The following is a 19,382-nucleotide window of genomic DNA, read 5'->3' as shown; positions in this document are numbered from 1 at the left end:
GCGATTTGCAAGAGTTATTCTTCGTTTGATTTCAGCGCTGGTGTCGTTGTCTGCATTAAAAGCGGAGCCTAGGTAGACAAAGTCCTTAACTACCTCAAAGTTATAGCTGTCCATGGTGACGTTTTGTCCAAGACGTCGTTGTTCAATGTCCTTTTTATTTGACAGCATATACTTGGTCTTGCCCTCATTGACCACTAAACCCATCTTCTTTGCTTCCGTCGCAATGCTCAAAAACGCTCCACTGAAATTACGCTTTGATCTTCCAATTATGTCAATATCATCTGCGTATCCGAGTAATTGGATGGCTCTTTGGAAGATTGTGCCTCTAGTGTTGACGGTTGAGTTTTGCACAATTCTTTCCAGAACGATGTTGAAGAAGTCGCATGACAGTGCATCGCCTTTTCTAAATCCTTTTTTGACATCAAATGAATCGATGAGATCTTTTCCGACCTTGATAGAGCAGCGTGCATTCTCCATCGTCATTCTGAACAAACGGATAAGTTTGACAAGGATGCCAAAACTAGACATTGCTCGGTAGAGCTCTTCCCTATAGATGCTATCATAAGCGACTTTTAAATCGATAAAGAGATGTTGGGTATCGATTTGAAGCTCCTGGGTTTGTTCCAAGATCTGCCGTAGTGTGAATATTTGGTCGATAGTGGACTTTCCTGGTCCTTAGCCACACTGATAAGGACCAATCAGGTTGTTGACGAATGGTTTCAGACGTTCACATAATACGGCAGAGAGGATTTTATACGCAATGTTACGGAGACTGATGCCTCTGTAGTTGGAGCAGTTTAGAGGGTCTCCTTTCTTATGTATCGGGCGCACTATGCTGAGATTTCACTCATCGGACATGCTTTCTTCCGACCATATGTGACAGATGAGTTGGTGCATGCTCCGTACCAAGTCATCGCCTGCTGCTTTGAATAGTTCAGCAGCGATGCCGTCCGTCAGCTCCAGCAGCTTTGTTTGACTTAAGTTTAGATATAGCTATATTCACTTCGTCAAGGTCGGGTAGGCGGAATTGTTGATCTGCGTCGCCGAGGTTGAGTGGTTCTATCTCCCTTACAGCGGAATTCGGTTCGTCATCGCCGTTATATAATTTGGCGAAGTGATCTTTCCATATTCTCAGCATCGACTGCAGTTCGTTCGTGGCTGGTACCCTTGGGAGGTTTTTTTACTTTTTGGTAAAATTCAAAAAGATCACCGGAAACATTCTTGAGATACCATTTAACTAGAGAGTTTAAAAAAGTGGTCCTGTCTTTCAATGATACCGTCAGATCTTAGTTACAGTTTCCAATTCATTTAGCTTTTGCCATATCCATAAATGAGTCTTAAGGCGAAATAATGTCCATTTGTGGTTTGTATTTGGGAAATCCAAGTTTTTCTCATGGACAGGTATTAAGGCGAACGGTAGCAAAGAATCATTCTTGAAGGTAGCCACATTTTTTTTTACAAATGAAACCTATGAAAAAAATCACGGTGGTGCCCATGTCCGATGATCTCCTACCGTTCCCTCTAAAAAAATGGAATATAAACAATGAAATATAACAAAAAACGATAGCCACGGCAACGCATGGCCGGGTCAGCTAGTAGTTCCATAAAACCAAACCACTTATACATAAAACGCTGCCATTAGAAACTACTGAAAATACACCCTTTTCAACCTTAAACAAACATTATTCTATCAAGTTTGAAAACTGTATTAACATATCAATGCACCTAAAACCTCTGTTTCAACTTGCCCCCATCTTATAGCTCGGCTAAAAAATAAAAGTTATTTTAATTTTGGGGCTCCTGATGGTGACTCTGATGCCTGATGTCATATTCAAAATTCATTATTAAACCCCCAAAAAACTATATGCATAAACTACTTGAAGAAAACGAGAAAATGAATTACAAAATCCTGCGATACTCTACCTGCCAGGTGCCGCCACATACACCTCATCAAGTCCCCAAACATGTTTTGCATTAAAATGCATTTAATTTAACCACAGAGCCACTTTGTCGCTTATTCAACTCAACCCAACATCACAAGAAAAACAAAAAGAAGAAGAAGATGAGTGAAGTACAGCATTGAGCTATATGCATCAGGAATGATAAGTCACCTGAGCAGCAATAGCTTCTTCGTCTTCGTTGTCGTTGTCGTCTACTTCTAACGTTGTCGTTGTCAAACAGGGAGTAATCTTTCAGAAAACTTAGCGCGTTCCAGGTTGCTTGCTGCGGGATCCCACAGCCCACACGCCTTGGCGGTTATGCGGTGCAGTAGCAAAGCAACCTCCCGTGCGTCGTCAGCGCGCTGGAGTTCATAAAACATCAATTTTAGCATAGAGCTGAAGAAGACGAAAAACAAACCCTTCGATATGGCAACGTGTTTACTCACTTTCTTCAAGGGCGGAAGGAAGGAAGACATTTTCGGAAAGAGCATAGCCGCCATAACTCTTACAGCTTGAATACTAAAAAAACACAAACTTTAAAAAACGTCAAACGAAAAAAGTTATGAAATCGTTGGTAGAGTTGTGTATAGAGATACTACCAGTTTCCGTCATCAGCGTGGAAATATAACTTTTCATTTAAGGAATTTTTTCGCAACTCCCGGTTTTTCCGGCACGGCATCATCACAAGATGGAGTACCTATCCTTAGGACTATGGGCTGGGTGGGGTATATGGGGTATGAGTACCATTTGTGGGTAAACTATACATAGGTACATCTGGAATCGCTGATGTTTCTTTCTGGTTTGTGTTCAGTAAAATATGCAAGTGCAGGAGCAATGAAAAAATATCGTCTGCCTCTGCCCATCACAACCAAGAGTTAAAGTTTTTTAGTTGTTGTTAGTGAGTTGGTGGTCATCGCTTCGCATCGGTTTGCTATGCCAAAGTTATATTCTAGCCCGCAAAGACTTTATTTTTTTTCTGGACTGGGAAAAGGTTGTAAAGTTTAATGTGAGAATAAGTGAGTCTTATCCTTTGGCTGATGGTGGGTGTTTTGGTATTAGGTTTACATTATGCATCATGTTTTGGTCAGCTGGCTTTTTAATAAAAATGTTGTTCATATAGCTACCTAACTATATTTGATCCCTTTTCCTCCTCTTCTCCATGAATCTGGTATCTGTCTTATTTTACCTACATCAAACTCAAAAAAAAACTGAAGCTGTTATTATAGTTGTGGGTTTAAGGTTTTATAAGGGAATTGTAAAAGGGTTTTTTATGGGGTTATTTTGCATAAGTTATATAGATAAAGATTTAAACTATTTTATTACGCTTTTTGTGGACAGATTTTCGTAAAATTATTTTATCGTTCTGTATTGGACTCGAAATTTCTGCTGACTGTGTTCATTATCTTCTGGTTTACTTTTAAAACATACATATGTATGTTATTTTGAATAAAACAACTGTTTTGAGCTCAAAACCTTGACCGTATTGTACTGCCTCGAAAATTCTTTCAACTAGTCCAGCTATGCCAAGCTGCTTGAAAATGCAGACGGCTCCTGAACAAATTCAAGTAATGAATCGCTGAACTTACTAATGGACACACAATTTCCTAGTAGTTCTCTTACCGAAACTTGCAACAATTATGTACGTTCAACTTTAAATACAACATATCCACAAGGTCTACAATGGGCTCTCAACAGCCAGGACCAGATGGAATAATACCAGCCTAGTTACAAAAAGCTTCTGACATAATTGCATCAATCCTTGAGGCAAGTTTTACAAGCTGTCTTTACCTGGTCCATGTTCCCTCGGCATGGAGAGAAGTTAAAGTTGTTTTTATACCCAAAGCAGGTTAATGCTTCCAAATCAATCCTTAAGATCTACTACATATAAGACTATCATCATTCCTTCTTAAGACCCTGGAAAGATTGATTGATATCCATTTAAGGGCAAGTATCGATACAATACTTCGCCTCAACATGTCTACTGTAAAGGTAAATCGATGAAAACAGCGTTACACACTTTAGTACAATCCGTCGAATATTCTCTCCATTATAAAGAGTTTACTGTGGTTGCTTACCTTGACATCGAAGGTGCCTTTAACAACGTGGACACATCTGCACTAACATTTCTATATGTAGAGAGTTCGCTTGGGGAGTTTATTAATTTAATGCAGATTAGCAGAATAATTAACTCGAAACTGGGCACCTCTTCTGGCAGACGATTCGTTAGTAGTCGGATACCGCAAGGGGGTATTCTATCCACTCTCCTCTGGAACCTAGTGGTGAATGAAATCCTAACTAGTCTGGATGCGGAGGGTTTCAGAGTGATAGACTATGTGGACGACATTGCTATAGCAGTTTCAGGAAAGCCATTTAACACCTTAAAAGAACTCTTACAAAATGCCTTAGATAGACTAATACTTTGGACTGATCGGTGTGGACTGGGTGTTAACCCACACAAAACCGATCCGGTCTTATTTTCGAGGAGATACAAAACTCTATTTGGCAACCCTACCTATATTAAAGGAATCCAATTAAAATTCTCAGACGAGGCTAAATACTAAATTGGAAACGCAACGTACAGGAAAGAGTCAAAAAATCTACTGTAACTCTCTTTTCTTGCAAAAAAGCTTTTGGTAATAAATGGGGTTTACATCCCAGAACCACGCATTGGCTATACACATCGGTTATCAGACCGATTTTAATGTACGGTGTAGCAGTATGGTGGACTGCTTTAGAGAAAGGTATAAACAGGGATAAGTTAAATAAAGTCCAACGTTCAGCTTGCCTATGTACGCACGACCCCGTTTGCGGCACTGGACACCTTGCTCTACCTAACTCCTCTCGACATATTTAGCAAACAAATAGCTGCAAGCTCTGCTATTCGCCTCAAAGCTTCGTCGCAGTGGACTTACAACAACATTGGCCATTCAGTAATTCTAAGCTACTTAGAATCAATTCCAAAGCACACAGACTACACCATACCCAACTGCAATTTGACAGAAACTTCCAGATTGCTATACCTCCCAGATCTATTTGAGAGGATAGGACATTCTTGGAGAATGAGTCAATCCATTTTTACACAGATGGGTCAAAAACAAAAGAAGGGGTAGGTTGGACTAAAATTAAGTCTCTCATTCAGCCTTCCCAATCATTGTAGCGTGTTCCAGGCGGAACTTTTGGTGAAAGAACTAGTGGCTTAAAGAAAACGTTATATCAACCTCTGATATCCGTATTTTCTCAGATAGTCAGGCAGATAGCAAAAATCTCTGAACTCTGGACTCTGCCTCTACAAACTCTATAACAGTACATAACTTTTGATCATCTCTAATGGAGATGGCGCAAAAGTTTAATATTCACCTCTGCTGGGTACAGGGCCGTAGAGGCATTCCAGGTAACTGTAAGGCAGATGAACTCGCCAGGAACGGTACAGTACAGCCCATGCTACCACGTTTGGCACACACTGGCATACCAATCCCTACTTCTAAACTGTTGCTAATGCAAGACGCTATGAAAAAAGGAAACACCAGGTGGAAAAAGGTCACCACGTATCCAGTCACAAAAAACATCTGGCCAACACTAGATTTAGAACGTTCAAGGTGCTTGGTCTCTCTAAGCAGATCGCATATAAGCTCGATAATAGGTGTCATAACCGGACACTGTCTAATAGGAAAGCACGCCACGAGACTATGCGTATTCTCAAATGACTTTTGCAGAAGCTGTATGGACGGGGAAGAGGAAGAAACGGTTCTTCATCTTTTCTGCACATGCCCTGCTCTAGCTCGAAAACGCAAGAATTACCTAGGAGAATTCTTCTTTCAATCTAAATCATATCGGTATAATCAGCCTCTCACGTTTCGTGAGGGACTCAAGCTGGTTCCATTGAGCTTAGGAGGAAGCCTCAAGATTCATGTGGTATCACAATGGGCCATTAAGTTGGTATAAAAGTGTCCGTTTTCATCTTGGACAGCCACTATAACCTAACCTAACCTTACCTAACTGCCTCGCAACTGAATAAGTTGCTTCACGCTTGAACTTATTTTATTTCCTACCTGTCCATGTCCTGTAAATCCACGGCCAACAGTTATTAATTTATTTGCATAAGTACTCAAATACCTTAACTCTGATTATTCTAAAACTTTTGATGAGCTTTCTTTTTAAGTTGAAGATGATTCATAACATAGATATCTTCTTCAAAGTTAAATCCAGAAGTTTTTTTCTCCTACCTTTTCATAACAAAATCAGAAGTTCCTCAAGGTAGTCATTTAGAAACATTACTAGTTACTAATAGCTTTAAATGATTCACCCCATTGTGGGGGATACAGTAATATTTTATTCTATGTGGATGATATAAAAATGTTGAAAAGCATAAAATCTTTAAGCGATCGTTTACTGCTCCAAGAGTCTTATTTAATACAAAAGGAATGGGCTACACCTGAACCTTTTTCAGGCTCTGATATTCTCAAAAAATGTACGCCCTGATCGATTGATAATAAATATCGTATTACTTTATACATTTCCAACTTATTTTTAAAGACCTTCGATTTATTTTGTATTCTAATTTTTTTTATAACTAGCGAACACTAAAAGGTTTAGTGATAATATGATAAAGACACCGTGTGAGCTTTAAGAAAAGAGAGAAAGGTTCTCTTGGATAGAAGGTGTAGGTGTACATTGCTTTTTAATTCCTGGACATTGCAATGATAGGGAAAGATAGAGCGTGGCAAGGAAATCCACATTCGCGTAGTACGGCTGAAAAATGAATCTCTGTACTTCATAGTACGGCCGAAGTTGGGCTGAAGGGAAAACTGATGGGCATTTCTAGAAGCGTGGGCATTAGGTTAAATTGTTAAAATTGAGGAATGCAACTTGCTATTTCACTAGAGCATAGTCCGTTAAAATAACAGTAAAAAATCGTGAGAAAAGAAACTTTACGACGATGTTGGAGTGAAGTAATCGAGTTGATGATGTTCATGTCACCAATCAATTTAAAAGCTCTTCTATGAATACTGTCCAAAAGGCTTAAATAAGTTACTGGAGCACCAGCCCAGAGATGAGAGTTATATTCAAGTTTCGGACGTATAAAAGTTTTGTAGATTGTAGCCAGATCAGACAGAGAGACAAATTTCTTGCACTAAATTTGGGGTTTATTCCCCATTGTACAATGCTGTGTAGGTCGGAATTTAATGAGCTAATCATATTTTGTCGTTGCGGTTCCACATCCAAACAGGAGGGTTGTGAGTCTTGATATGAATATGAAAAGCTAAGAGTGCTATCATCAGCGAAACAATGTATTGGATAAGAAGTAGCAGGCATTTATAAAAATGAGGAATAGAATCGGAGACAAAACAGAGCCCTGGGACACACCATCATTTATTTTATGGGTTTTAGACTTGAACAACTTGAATTGCGCGTGAATACCAAAAAGGACGCATTTTCGATAAAAAAAAAACAAGATGCCAGACTTTATCAAATGCTTTTGAAATATCAAGTGCAATAATCTTACTTTCTCCAAAACGATGTAAGGATTTGTTCCACTGTACGGTGCGATGAACCATGAGATCACCAGTGGACCTATTGCTAGGAAAGCTGTATTGCCGTTGATTAAGAAGCTCCTGTTCCTTAAAATATTTCTTAAGCTGATAATTAATCGGCGTTTCCATGACCTTAGAAGGAAGGGACGTTAGTGCTATCGGTCGATAATTTGCGGGGGAAGTTGAATTGCCTTTTATTGGATTGGCTGAACAAATGCAGTTTTCCAACTACTCAGAACGAGCCCAGAAGAATAGGATAGATAGAAAAGCTTACACAGTGGTTTTGTTTGCGTGGAGGAACACAACTTCAAAATAATAGTGTGGATTCCATCCGGACCAGCGGATTTATGAATGTTTAGATCTTTAATAACTCTCGCGACAGTACGAGTACGAATATAGATTGGTCCCATAAAATCATTTACGCGTTCAATGATTGGGGGAGAAATGACACAAACTGGTAAATTGGAATTTTCGGCGAATTGCCTTGTGAACAAGTTATCTTTATCAATAGAGCTAACTGAAGGAGTGTCATTGACGACAATAGTAGGAACCGAAGAAGAGAAAGAATTCCTCTTGTTTTTTTACAAATGACCAAAAATTCTTACTGCCTTTGGGACATTACAGTATTTTTTGCCCTAATTATTGGTCATGCAAAAAATTGTTCTTTTGAATAAAGGCTTTACAAGCCTTCCTGGCTTGTTTAAACCTTTTCCGGTTTCCCTCAGTTGGGTTGGCTCTAAAACACCGCAAACTCACCTCTTTTTTCCTTGATAATATTTTGTATTAGTTTTGAATGATCTAAGATACTTTGATGAGCAATGACAAATTCTATAGGCTAAAACTGCCTTTTAATCGAATTACTTTTACAACTTTTGATTTCTGCTTTTTTTGTTGCCAAAGGCAGCAATAATACGAAAACAACATTACAAAAATAGATGGAGGCGCATTTTCTGTTACAATCGCAGTAAAATGTTAACTTTTTTTTAAATATTTGGGTGGATAAAATTTCTTTACTTCGATACTCTCCCATACTAAAGCAGCCTTTAACAATTTTGTTCTGATTAATGCGAAGCCTTCAAAAGTTCAAATTTTGTAATCAAATAGAATTAAGTGTTAAACGGGTATTTTCCTAAAACCAAACAAGAAAAACAAATCACGTCTATACCACGATACAGTAAAGGCAGCGCAATCATCAGAATTTAAATATAGAAGTTACTAACCGCAACCCATCATCATCATCAGAAATAAGGTGAAAACCAACCTAAATTATGCTGAATTGTTTGACGTTAATGCTGATGAAGATGACGATGACGAACGGATGTGATTTCCCGGAAACGAACATTTCACTCTAAGAATTGAGAGTTTGAAAAGAGTCTCTCACACTTTTTATTATTATCCTCCTGCTTTTTCCTCCCAGATATAGCGATTAAGATAAAACTTCCATTATCTTTGTGTTCCTTTAATTTTTGTTTTCATTTCGTCCTTGATGGCGTGATGGTGGGTTCCTAGTCATTCCATATACATACTACCACCTACTCACGCATTCATCTAACCCAACCCACATATTATTACAGCACCTAGGTATAATATTATTTTCTACTTATCATGTCTTAATCAGTGCGTAACGAATTTCCTTTGTATTTATTTCGCTAACATCACTGGTGGGGTACTTCCTGGAATTGCAGACAGTCCAAAATGTTACATTCAAAGCAAATCGTATATTTTTGGAGAAAACGGAAATTCCATTGTCAAACATTTTGACAAATGAAATGTGTGCTGGTGCTGAAGCTGATGCTGCTGGAGTCACACGCATGTTGTGCGCCACACAACACAATGTAATATAATTTTCAGTATAATGTGGTTTTTTGGTCGTGTTCATATGTAATCCTTATACGTATGTATGTATGTAAAGTATACATAGACATTTATGTACTAGTATGTATCATATTTTAAAACCCCAACATAGAATTTGTTTTACAAAAATTACAAAATATTACGACGACGACGACGTCGGTTATAATGGGAATGTAATTATGATAATATGGTAATTAGAGGACTATTTAAAGTTGATTTTCTTTTTATAGGAGGATACAATCTAAGGAAACACATTTCAATTTTTAATTTTAATTTCAGAAAGATTTTATATTATTTAAAAAAAAGTACTTAATTTATTTTTAATTTCAAGAAAAATATTAAGAAAATAATTAAAACAAAACATTAAGAATTGATAATTTTTGAACTTTATACACACACAGATAACTCGAATACAAGATTATTGGACAATTAAGTCTTAATCCTCAATGCAACACTTTAGTTTTGTTTGTAACTGCTCACTATATTTTACATGAAAACAAAGAAAAATGGTTGAAAATTAGAAAAAAACTGTGTATTTTACTCAAAAGAACAAGGATGCAGAGATATAAACTTAAGGTTTAAAAATTACCGCACTCGTACTGTGGCAAGAATTCTTAATGATCTCAACATTCATAAATCCGTTGGTCCGCGTGGTATCCCTACTATTGTTCTGAAGAGGTGTTTTTCAACGCTGGCAAAACCACTGCGTTAGCTTTTTCATCTGTCCTATCCCTTAGGTCTCGTTCTGAGCGGATGAAAAACCGCATTTGTCCAGCCTATTCCCAGAAAAGGTGAATCTTCCTCACCGTCTAATTACCAACCGATTGCATTTACGTCCCTTCTTTCCAAGGTCATGGAAACGCTGATTAATTATCAGCTCAAGAAATATCTTGAAGATTGAAAGCATCTTAATGACCGTCAGAACGGCTTTCGAAGCAATATATCCACTGGTGATCTCATGGTTCATCTCACCGAACAGTGGAGAAAATCTTTACATCGCTTTGGAGAATCTAAGATTATTGCACTTGATATTTCAAAAGCACTTGATAGGGTTTCGCATCAAGCTCTCTTATCGAAAATGCGTGCTTTTGGTTTTCATAAATCCCTGCTTCATTGGATTAGTAATTACTTTTCGAATCGTTCAATACAAGTGATATTGGGTGGATTCAAGTCTGAAAACCATAAAATAAATGCTGGTGTGCCCCAGGGCTCTGTCCTATCTCCAACACTCTTTCTCATTTTTATTAATGATCTCCTGTCTGCAACTTCTAATCCAATAAACTGTTTCGCTGACGAAAGTACTCTTAGCTTTTTATATTCGTTTTCAAACTTACATTCCTCTTCTTCGGAAGTGGAACTGCAACAAAATATGATAAGCTCATTTAATTCCGACCTACACAGCATAGTACAGATTGCGCCAGAGAAACTTACTTATTTGAAAAAATTCCCGCGTGGTGTGTTGGGCGGGTAGAGTGACAAGAGGGGGCGCATCTGGACTGGGAAGTTCCCAAGTTTGTTTCTCTTTCCAGTCAGTTGCCATCATGCTCTGGTCTAGAGAGCAGCGGGCCTTCGCAGTTGAGAGCTTCATTGCTAACGGTCGCTCACTTGTTGCTACGCAACGTGCCTTCCCCGCTCGCTTTGAAATTCCTCCTTACAAACTCGTTCCTGGCCGTAATTTGATTCTGTCGTGGGTTAACTCATTTGGGAAGTATGGAATTGTCGATAAACCCAGAAATGGACTTCAACAGACCATCAGAACTCCGGAAAATATCGAAAGAGTGAGGCAGTCAGTTGTGCGTTCTCCCGGCGTTCGGCTCGCAAACACGCAGCTGCTATGGAAATTTCTGACACTAGTGTTCGACGAATTCTCAATAAAGACCTTCAATTTCATCCCTATAAATTGGCTGCTGTGCAAGAATTAACTGAACGCGATTTTGTTTCCCGTCATAATGCATGTGAAATGCTGATTGACAACCTGAATGAAGACGCGGTCGTTTTTTTCAGCGACGAGGCTTCCACATTTCTGGCTACGTCAACAAGCATAACATGCGTTATTAGTGTGGTGTAAGCCCGCGTGAGCTTCACCAGACGCCACTTAATTGTGAGCGAGTTACTGTCTGGTGTGCGATGTCAGTAATGGGAATAATTGGTCCTTATTTTTTTGAAAAAACGAAAGCGCAGTTACCGTGAATGGAGCTCGTTACAGGAAAATGATCGAGGAATTTTTTCTTCCAAGACTCGAAGAAATGAACGTTAGAAACAAGTGGTTTCAGCAAGATGGAGCCACAGCACACACAGCACGAGACTCATTGAATTTGTTGCGACAACATTTCCCCGGCCGCCTCATCTCTCTCAGAGGCGATCTCCAATGGCTGGCACGCTCTCCAGATTTGACTTCATGCGATTTCTTTTTATGGGATTATTTGAAATCCCTGGCTTATGTCGATCGACCACGGACCATAGCATACCTCAAGAACAACATTCACGACGCCATTGCCAACATACCGATTGATATGCTGCGAAGAGTGGATACGAATTTCAAAAACCGACTTCATCAGTGTATGTGCAATGGGGGTCGCCATTTATCCGGTGTCATTTTTAAGACTGCATAAAGAAAAATTGGGATATTGTATTCTCAAATAAAAAAAAATTAAACAATAACTGAAGAACTTTTTTTATTGATCTTTCAAATAAGTAAGTTTCTCTGGCGCACCTTGTACAATGGGGAATAAGAAATTGTGTGGAATTTAATGCTTCAAAACCGAATGCTGTTTTGTATCGTTAAAGCGAGATTTACCACCCTTGCCATTATACATGGATGGCACTTTCATCAATGAGACTGAACATTTCGATATTCTCGGTATGTGTATCGCCAACCACCTCTTATAGAATGATCACATACGCGATATCCCCAAAAATTGCGCAAGTTTTTTGAGTTTACTCAGGCGATGCAAGAAATATTTCACAGTTTCTAATCTGGCTGTTATCTAAAAGACTTATTAACGTCCAAAAGCTTGAGTATAACTCTCATCTCTTGGCTGGTGCTCCTGCAACTTACTTAAGCCTCTTGAATAGTCTTAAACGTAGAGCATTTAAATTCATAGACGATAATATCATCGTAAGTCCCTTTACTTCGCTTGAACATCGTCGTAAGGTTTCTTGTATGGCATTTTTTACTGTTATTTAAACGGTTTATGATTTAGTGAAACAGCCAGCTGCATTCCTCCCCTTAAACAGTTCAACCGCAATACTCGCGCATCTAGAAATGCTAATCAGTATACCCTCGAGTCCAACTTCGGCCGTACTGTTAAATACAGAGATTCGTTCTTTAGCCGTACTACACGAATGTGGAATGCCTAACCACACTCTGTTGTTCCAAGTCATTGAAATATTCAGGAAATCAAAACCAATGTGCACCGACATCTCCTTTCAATCCTCTCTACTCTTCCTCACACTGTGTCTCTGTATAATAAGGGTAGTAATATTCCCTTGAGTGCCCGCCTATTATAAAAAAAACTTACGAACTCAAAATTGAAAGACCAGGCCTTGATTTAACTACAACTGCGGGAGTCGGCCTCATAAGGTGTTTACTAAATAGTTCAACCTAAGGTCAAAATTAAAGAAGAGCTACGATAGGGGAAAAACCTTATATGTCCTTATACCTTATTAGTGTGACTTTAGATCAGGAAAGTATACAGTTGATCACATTACGATTGATTCTGGAAAAAATAGCCAAGAACTTTAAATCGACACTCATCAACAATTAATTGATTTCAAGGCAGCACATGAACGTTTAGTCAGGATGACCATGGAAAATTCGTGATTTTATAAAGGTTGGAAAAAACGGCTTTATACCAGGTTATGTGATTTTTTTGAAGGAATAGTGCAGAGCTCTCACGTCAACAATAGGGGCATTATCTTTCAAAAAGAACTCAGTGTGGTATCCATTGGGTTTTTGTGAATATTGAAACAGAGGCGGAAACAATGGGTTAAGCGGTAATTTAGGGCAAATCAAGTTCCATGACTTTTAGGTCAAAATCTCAACGTAATCTTTGAGGTAGCTAGGGACTATGTCGATTTCGATTAGGTACACAAAAAAAAGACTGCAGACACACACTTATACTCGTGTACTATCAATGCGATTTTAGCTTAATTTTATCTATGATAGATTTGGTGGTAAAAGGCAAAATTTTTTGTTTATTATTCCATTATTTTTGCCAAATCATCATGACAAGTAACACGATTGAACAGCACGTTCAAATGATAGAACTTTATTTCCAAAATGCGTGTACGTTAATGCAAACGTCCATTTTACGGTAGACGTGTTGGCCCTTCACAGTCAACTCTTCAATGTTTGGTGGCCAAATTTAGGACGACCGATTCAGGACCAATTCAGCCAACACCCGTACGTTCAAGGAAACGCAAGATCGGTCGATAACATCGTCGCGGTCCTTGTACAATAAGTGAGCAAGTGTACAGAGGAACCCAAGACGCATATTTCTCGCCGTGCACAAGAACTCAGCCTTTCGTAGACTTTTTGCGTTGGGACTTGGACTTACACCCGTACAAGATCCAACTGACGTATGAGCTCAAAGTTCATGACCATAGACAACTCCACCTTTTGTTCGCTGACTGGGCTTCGAATCGTTTAAAAGAGGACCCCAATTTCAGCCGAAAAGTCATCGTTAGTGATGAGGCGCATTTTTAGATGAATGGCTAAGTTAACTAGCAAAATTGCTGTATATTGGACGAGGTTCACCAGGTGATGATGAATCCTTAAAAAGTAACCGTTTGGTATTGATTTTGAGCCGCCCAAGAAATTCTACTTTTTTGAAAACGGTATTTGTAGGGCGGTTACCGTAAACAGCGAGCGCTACATAACGATGATAACCAAGTTCTTATGGCTTAAATTGAACCATATAGACCTAGACAACATGTGGTTCCAGAATAACGGCGTTAAATGCCACACAACAAATGCCACAATTAAAATTCAGCCGGATCTATGTGGAAATAGTTATTGAAAATTGGACCACTCGGATCCGTGCCATCGTAAAAAGCCGAGGGGGCTTTTAATGGCATACAAGCGCCTTTCAAATAAAAACATAATTTTGTTTTATTTCATTTCAACATGCCCTAATTGAAAAACCTTTATAAAAAGCGAAAATTACAAAACTTTTTATTTCTTTAACATGTTTCCCAATTTTTTGAGCAGCACCAAAAGTATTTTAGAAAGAAACTCAACTTGTTGCAAAACCTCGCCACTAATCTTTATTTTGTTACATGACACATTTTCATTTAAGGAACTTACAAATTTTAATTGAAGTTTACATGTTTTCGAGATTTTCGACTGTTTTAAAATTCAAAACAAAGTAGAATTATAATAAATGTTCACAATTTAACACCAACCAAAGTTTTGACATTTTTTTAATTTCAGCACATCTCAGTATTAGAGTGGCACAATAGCTCGTATAAAAACAGTGACTAGTGACTTACAACCGTCAGCAATTGCTTTGTGCGAATCTTTTCAGAGGTAGAATGGACCAAGTCGATTAAAGGGTGATTGTTTAAATCAACAAATAATATGTGGAAGTTTAAAATTATCAAACATGTGGTAAAGCTTAAAAAGGCCATTTATTCAAAAGATGTTAATACTTAATTACAAAAAACGAGTTTTGGTAATTTTCAATGTTCTCATGATAAAGATGGTATATTAATTTAATTTCTTTATATTCTAGCCTTCTCAAGGCCATAGCTTAAGCAGCTCAAAATATACATTTACTATTATGTAATTTTAATGGATTTAATTTCTTTAACAATAACTTTATGTCCCTATTTCTTTTTAATAGGGCAAATGGAAATAACTGACTTAAGGCCATTTAATATCTCTTAAAAAAAGAACTAAGCCAATAGGTTTTATTTCAAACTATAGCTATTTTTATCAGCAGTAAAAAAACAAAAACATAACCTAACTTTTCCTCAAAAAGCGTCAACATATCAGCATGGGGGTAATTTTGAAAAACTGTACAATCCTTCAATCATGTGCCAGCTACTCAAGGATAAAAACAGCATCTTTTTCGTTTTATTGCGTGGAATATATTATTAGATATGTATGTCTATGTGTTGTACACATACTCATACATATATTTTTTTTAAGGTTTGCCTTATGTTGTGAGATAAGTTTTCCATAGAATTGATGACATTCTTTGATGGGGCATGACGTACATACTAAATTACTGTAATATAAAATTTTGAGTATACTTTTTAAGGCAATGGTCGTCTATAAGCTTTTTCGCTTATATATTATAAAAGGTTCAAATGACTATGACTATGACATAAAAAAGGACCGCGGGTACTCATAGTCGCACTCCATCTTGAATAGTCGCACTCGTACTTGAAGTCTAAGTGTTTTCAAACATTTTGTGCATAATAATTGTTTCTATTTTCGTGACTTTTTTTCAAAGCAACGAATAAAAAGAAGACATAACATCCTGAGCCATTTTTGTGGTGAGTAGATAATAATCATCAGTTTATGTTCACTAATAAAACATAACTTATGTTTTATCAGTTAATATTAAGGACTTTTTGGCTTAACTATTAGGTGTACTAGAAGCCTTGTTTTGTTAGTCTAGGAATAAATTTTATAAATACTTATTGTGTGTTTTTATTAAGTTTACAATTTGCTAGTTATCTAAAACCACCAATTTTGGTTCAGCTGAAAAAGACCCAACATAAACTCAAAAAAACTCTGCTTTGAACAAAAACACCCTTTTTAATAGTTTGTCTTAAATATTTTAAAGACTTTTAAGTTTTTTGAAATTTCTTTTTATAATTAGATCAATTTAATGAAGAAAGTTTAGTTTAATTTCGACTTGCGACGAGACGAGACTGCATTAGATTAGACTTAGTCTATTTAAATCGTCAAATGTCAGCATCATTTCAGTCTCGAACCTACGATTTACAAATCAGAGGTCTTCGGTTCAATTCCTGCCTGTGAAACCTAAGGTTTTTTTTTTATCCTGAACTGCCGTCTTGTGATGAATTGAAATACTTTCCAAGCGTAATTTTTTTTTTGAAAAACTCTTTCTCATATTAAAATCAGCATAAAAGCAACCAATTGTTCGACCTTCTCCCAACCTCAAGCGGCGTTCCACAAGGTTTAACATTTTGGGGCCCTTTATTATTTGTACTCTATGCAAAACTTATAACTAATAACTAATAACTAACTAATAACTAATAACTAATAACTAATAACTAATAACTAATAACTAATAACTAATAACTAATAACTAATAACTAATAACTAATAACTAATAACTAATAACTAATAACTAATAACTAATAACTAATAACTAATAACTAATAACTAATAACTAATAACTAATAACTAATAACTAATAACTAATAACTAATAACTAATAACTAATAACTAATAACTAATAACTAATAACTAATAACTAATAACTAATAACTAATAACTAATAACTAATAACTAATAACTAATAACTAATAACTAATAACTAATAACTAATAACTAATAACTAATAACTAATAACTAATAACTAATAACTAATAACTAATAACTAATAACTAATAACTAATAACTAATAACTAATAACTAATAACTAATAACTAATAACTAATAACTAATAACTAATAACTAATAACTAATAACTAATAACTAATAACTAATAACTAATAACTAATAACTAATAACTAATAACTAATAACTAATAACTAATAACTAATAACTAATAACTAATAACTAATAACTAATAACTAATAACTAATAACTAATAACTAATAACTAATAACTAATAACTAATAACTAATAACTAATAACTAATAACTAATAACTAATAACTAATAACTAATAACTAATAACTAATAACTAATAACTAATAACTAATAACTAATAACTAATAACTAATAACTAATAACTAATAACTAATAACTAATAACTAATAACTAATAACTAATAACTAATAACTAATAACTAATAACTAATAACTAATAACTAATAACTAATAACTAATAACTAATAACTAATAACTAATAACTAATAACTAATAACTAATAACTAATAACTAATAACTAATAACTAATAACTAATAACTAATAACTAATAACTAATAACTAATAACTAATAACTAATAACTAATAACTAATAACTAATAACTAATAACTAATAACTAATAACTAATAACTAATAACTAATAACTAATAACTAATAACTAATAACTAATAACTAATAACTAATAACTAATAACTAATAACTAATAACTAATAACTAATAACTAATAACTAATAACTAATAAACTAATAACTAATAACTAATAACTAATAACTAATAACTAATAACTAATAACTAATAACTAATAACTAATAACTAATAACTAATAACTAATAACTAATAACTAATAACTAATAACTAATAACTAATAACTAATAACTAATAACTAATAACTAATAACTAATAACTAATAACTAATAACTAATAACTAATAACTAATAACTAATAACTAATAACTAGTAACTAATAACTAATAACTAATAACTAATAACTAATAACTAATAACTAATAACTAATAACTAATAACTAATAACTAATAACTAATAACTAATAACTAATAACTAATAACTAATAACTATAACTAATAACTAATAACTAATAACTAATAACTAATAACTAATAACTAATAACTAATAACTAGTAACTAATAACTAATAACAGTTTAATTCATGTACATACCGATGACGTTCAAAGGTATTCGTATCGGAGGTTAGAACTGCCTTAACAAAGACTTTGAAAAAATTACATAAAATGTGTCTTAAGATGTTTGTATATCTTGTGATTTCAAAGAAAATTGATGCCCTTTCTTGCAGTCCTCCTGGGTTAATGAACAACTTTCCGATAAAATATGTTGAAACTGCTAAGAAAAGTGCGTTACTTTCAAAAATCCTTACTCATAAATGGTGATTTTTTTGAGGTTAGGATTTTCATGCATTAGTATTTGACAGATCACGCAGAATTTCAGACATGGTGTCAAAGAGAAAGATGCTCAGTATGCTTTGACATTTCATCATGAATAGACTTACTAACGAGCAACGCTTGCAAATCATTGAATTTTATTACCAAAATCAGTGTTCGGTTCGAAATGTGTTTCGCGCTTTACGTCCGATTTATGGTCTACATAATCGACCAAGTGAGCAAACAATTAATGCGATTGTGACCAAGTTTCGCACTCAGTTTACTTTATTGGACATTAAACCAACCACACGAATGCGTACAGTGCGTACAGAAGAGAATATTGCGTCTGTTTCTGAGAGTGTTGCTGTAGACCGTGAAATGTCGATTCGTCGCCGTTCGCAGCAATTGGGTTTGTGTTATTCGACCACATGGAAGATTTTACGCAAAGATCTTGGTGTAAAACCGTATAAAATACAGCTCGTGCAAGAACTGAAGCCGAACGATCTGCCACAACGTCGAATTTTCAGTGAATGGGCCCTAGAAAAGTTGGCAGAAAATCCGCTTTTTTCGATCGTTTACATCGATTTTGTCAGCAAAAGAAAGCTTAACGTGCATTTTAACAGCATATTACGGCATATTTTTCGCCTACAAAGGCTTCGCAGTAAATCTATCTTTTCCAAAAGACTTTTTATCAAGATTTCTAAAAGTTTTTAATTTTCCCACACGAGCCTTAATCTCAAAGATTCTGCTCAGTGATAGTATAACTACGTAATTCTCGCAAAGTACCGATATGCTTAGCCACCTACGATATGCTTCTCTTACATTCAAGCGTCAGTTTTTCGTGTATTCGATTAGAATATGAAATTTTTAGATTCTGATATTTTAAATAAATTTGTCAGTTTAAATTGGAATATGGAAACCAAATCATTTTTTATTTCAAATGTCACCCACAGAAAATCTTCATGATCGGCTCGACAACCTGGGTCCGGTGCTGGTCTCACTTTATCCCACCAACCGGAGTTAACCGAGGTTTATTTTTGTAACAATATCTAATTCTGGGTTAATTACATACAGTTTATGATTATATTG

The sequence above is a fragment of the Eupeodes corollae genome, chromosome 3 (assembly GCF_945859685.1).
Source record: "Eupeodes corollae chromosome 3, idEupCoro1.1, whole genome shotgun sequence".
NCBI lineage: Eukaryota > Metazoa > Arthropoda > Insecta > Diptera > Syrphidae > Eupeodes > Eupeodes corollae.
Note: the sequence above shows the minus strand (reverse complement) of the source record.